The sequence below is a fragment of the Egretta garzetta genome, unplaced genomic scaffold, assembly GCF_000687185.1.
Source record: "Egretta garzetta isolate BGI_Z169 unplaced genomic scaffold, ASM68718v1 scaffold474, whole genome shotgun sequence".
NCBI lineage: Eukaryota > Metazoa > Chordata > Aves > Pelecaniformes > Ardeidae > Egretta > Egretta garzetta.
The window spans coordinates 1,516,448-1,520,904 of NW_009259524.1; positions in this window are offsets into that span (position 1 = coordinate 1,516,448).

Consider the following 4,457-nt stretch of genomic DNA (forward strand, 5'->3'; position numbering starts at 1 on the left):
GCTCTTCCCATCATCACGGTAGAAGCAAACAGTAGTTTCCAAGTTCCTGGTGGCCAAACCTGGTTCCTTAGGAAGTTGTGTGCTCAGGAAGCTCCATCTCGTCTTACTCCTAGGAGCAGTAATCTTCCTCTCTTGGCCTGTCAACTTGCTTCTGCCTGCTTTCCCAGCCCTAGGGACACTGACATATTTTGGCAGTAGATATTTTAGGTTTGTTCATTTTAACTTTTCTGCGTCTGCTTGCCTCCTAGATGCAGACCAAACAGTGCAAGAAATAACGATTCGGTATACCTTCCCTTTTTGAAAAAAATCCCAAGTTATAAATGAGTGCAATTGCAGTCCACTTGACATCTAAATAAAGGCAGCATACAGCAAGCACACTTCTCAATCAGTGCTTTCACTAGATGTTTTCTTATTCAAAGTTTTTCTCTTCGGCTTGCCTGGTAAATGCTCACTCTTCTTTGCCCTGCAAGTTCAATGTCACCTCTCCCCTTGGAACAGCAGGATTGTAAGAGCCAGTTAATGGCATTTAGAACTGTGAGGAACTCTGGTTATTAACTACTTACTTTTGTTCACTGAAGCAGAAATATTTAACTGTATCAATGCCTGCCATTATCTGTGATTTATTTGAGAGAAAAGGGGAGGTGTTTAGCAGGAAGACTTTCAAGAAAATTGGGCTGTTGTAGACAGGGATGAAGAGCCATGAACTTCTTCCTTTCTTCCTTTTCCTTTAGTATCTGAGGTCTTTAGGCCATGTTTATCAGAAATTACGTATGTGATTGAAGACCAGCTTTAGCTTGTATGTCAATTTGCAGTCTAGGAATTTTAACAATATTCTTTTGTTTTGTAATCAGTGTAAATTGCCTGCAATACTGAAAGTTTTGGAATCTCCTGGTACTTAAAAAATAAAAAAGAGAAAAAAAAGTTAGATTCTCTCTTTCTTAGTCCACTTTAGTGGTTTCTAGATAAATATCCTGAAACCTTTTTTGAGTCATACAGCGCGCCTGCAGTTATTAATGAAATAGTTTCAGCTTAACTTGAAGTGAGAATCCCCCAACAAAGTTACAAAATGCAGTATCTTTTGGCTGAACTGCTCTGTTTCAGAGATGAAAACCACTGTTGTCATGTCTTCTGGCTCAGGTAATTGAACCTACGCGTTTATCAAGTCTGCTGCACGCTTCTGCATCCTGGCTGTCAGACCCTTTCTGTATTTGGGATATGGACTGGAAATGCACAGAGACTACATTCTCCCCTCATCACAGAATTAGCAGAGCATATTGCAGAGAGCGTGCTACTGCCATTCATTTCACTGGCATATGTTGGCAAAGGGGCACCATTCAGATGGAAACCTGATTGTGGAAACAGTTGTGTAGGAAGAGATCCTGCTCTAGGAATACCACTAACAAAACCCAAGAGGGAATAGTGTGCACTCTCTTCAGTGTGGTTGCGGACCCATTTATTCCCTTCCATCCATTATTGCTCCTCATGTGCTTCTCCCATGGTGAGGACAGACCAAGGGACTGATTGCAAACAGGGACTGGACTGGTGGAACAGAGAAGAGGGAAAAGGGGCCACTGAGAAATTACCCGCTGTGGCCCTAGAGACCAAGCTGTGATGTATCATTTCTCTCTGTGCTGATGAACAGTGGTACCAGTATTGCCCTTTCCTGAGCCTCTGGTCTTTCAGTCATGATTTTAGTTTTGCCTAATGGTTTCCTCTTTGGTCCCTGGAGTAAGGAAGGGCATTTTTTTCCCCTAAAAATAGGTCTGGCTCATCTGCACTTCTTGGTTTTCTAGGATTTTAAAAGGGCACAAATCATCATTGTCTTCCTGAGGGTATGGCTCTTTTCCTTCTCCAAATCACGGCTCTTGCTCTAATTTAAACAGTTCATTTCCGATCACTTAGATACTTGACTTTGTCACTTCATAAGTATGATCTTTTTCTGTTGCCAAAGTTATCATGAGGGTAGGGGAAGAAGGTATTATAGCTTTCAGCAATCCATCTTGCACTTAGGACAAACTGCATAAAAGTTTATCTAGGCAAAGAAGGAACCTGAAAATGTCCCCTGATATGCCCTCACTCTTAGTTTTTCATTGTTTTTTCATTATTCTCTCACCTCTCTAAGTATCTCTCCTATATCCTGAGCATTACCCAAGGGTGTTCTGCAGTAGCATTAATTCAGGCACCATTCCCTCCTATTCTTACCCCACTTTCTATTCAGATTTCAGTCTGTTGAGTCTGTCTCTATGCTGGAAGACAGGTTCTGCTTGCTGTCACAGTGATGGAAATCCAGACTAACATTATCATTTTGATGGAGCTAGAGCCATGAGAGCACTGAAAGAGCTAAAAATGCAATTTGGCCATGTTTGAGAAAAAGAAGGTTTCCATCCCATCACAAAATGGCTGAAATAGCAGTCAAAAAGAAGTAAATGAGAGGCTTGTAAATGCGTTTTCAGGTACACAAGAATCTAGACCATGAGCTTGGGGTTTTTACTCATCACCATATGTAAATAAACTAATAGTCCAGGTATTTGATCATACCTTTTCATGCCTACTGTTAGAAAACTAAGCGCTGACAGGAGCTATGACCTGAGTTTTAGAGAAATGCTGATATGATCTAGTATGGTTTCTCAGAGGGTTATCTGAATATCTTTAAAAGAGTCCCAAGAAATCCCAAGCAGGCTGCCAGTTTGCCTTTATGTTAAAGAATGAGGAAGTAATGACCCACATATCCTGAGCCAAGTGTTCAGCTGTTGAAGTCAAGAAAGAGATTCCAAATTTGTTATGATTAAACAAATGGGTTGTTTAGAAGCTAATTTTAAAATAAATGAACTCTCCCTTCAATCACTGGAAATTGTATAGTGCCATAATTGTTCCCACCACATACTCCTATTGTCAGGCAAATAAAAGTGTACATGCATACTAGAAGAGTAATTGCAGCAATATACCATCATTCACTTATTCCTAATGGGAAAACAGTAGGTCACTAAAATTCCCATTTCACGACTATAGACAACTTTTAAGTCCCTGGACTATCCTCCAACTCCATACAAAGATTAAATTTAACAGTTGTCTGAGAGAATCTTCCTCTTTCTTCCCTGCCATGAAAAATCATAACCCAGACCTTGAGGGATTAGTCTAGGTAGGCTTTATTCTGCTTGTTTTACATGCTTGTATGTTGTCAACTGCTGGCGTAAATGCTTTCTTTCCTACAACTGCAAATCTTAAGACATCTTTATTCTTCTATTGCTGCTGCAAGTAATGATTTGTTATGAATGGTGCTAGGCATACTTAGTACAGATGCAAGGTTGATTCTTTCACTCTTTTTTACAAGGAGAATGTGCATTAAGTAGCTGCTGTAGAGATGCAGAAGTAGGATGACAGAAAGAATTTAACAAATAATAGTCATGTTATTTCTAACTAGGGAGACAATGAATGATCGATGTTATTCACTCCCTACTGTGTCCAGTAAGCTAACCCTAAGGAGTTATGTTGTATTTGTCGTCTGAAGCACTTCATAAAGTTACATGTTGTTATCTTCACTTTACAGATGGGGAATGGAATTACAGCAAGGTGAAGAGACATGCCTGAGGACATACCTCACATTAGCGGCAGAGCTAGAAACCTCTATGAGCAGCCCTGTGCTCCCCAGTTTCCAAGGTCTGATCGGCTTTCTGCCAGCCTCTGTTCTATGTTGTCATTTCCCTTGCACATTGATGAATTTTTACTGTGTTGTGAGTCTCTTCACACCCTCCTTTCTGTGCATCCAGATGCCTTCATACCACAAGTACAACCATCACACTTAAAAGCGGAAATCAATATACTCCTTCAGAGGGAATTTTAAGTTGGTTTTCTGTACCTTAAAATATTACAACTGATGTCTGGCACATAGGAACCTTCCAGGGCCAGAGCTTAATATGACATGTCACAGTGGAAAGGGAGCTTTCCTTTTTGGAAAGATGTGAATTTTTTGTTTCCAACCCTCAGCAGCCCATAAATGTGTCACTAATATAGGACTAGGTGCTACCATCAAACACATATACATTTGAGAGAGAGCTTGAGGGAAGCCTTCCCTATTTGGGGAAAGAAACATTTCTCTGACAGGCTGATTATTTTTAATGCCAATAGCTGGAAGCTGTTCATTAGTGTTGGGAAAGGGGCAGGAGTTCACACATGTACATTCCAAGCTCTTTTCAAGTTAAAAATCTCATCCAAGTTTCAAAGTTGTAACCGTTTCTTCTGGCTGTACTTATTGCTGGTTTGGACTGTTAGAACAAGTCTCAAGGGAGGTGAATTAGTGGGTAGAGAGGGAATGGCTCAAAGCTGCGTGATTAGCTGCATCTGTCACCTGCCTGTAATATGACATATGGCTGCTGCTTCATTAGAGGTCACATGTTTAGGTAGGAACACCTGAAATAAAGCTTACAGGTGAGTATGTATATGCTAAATATTCTGCTATA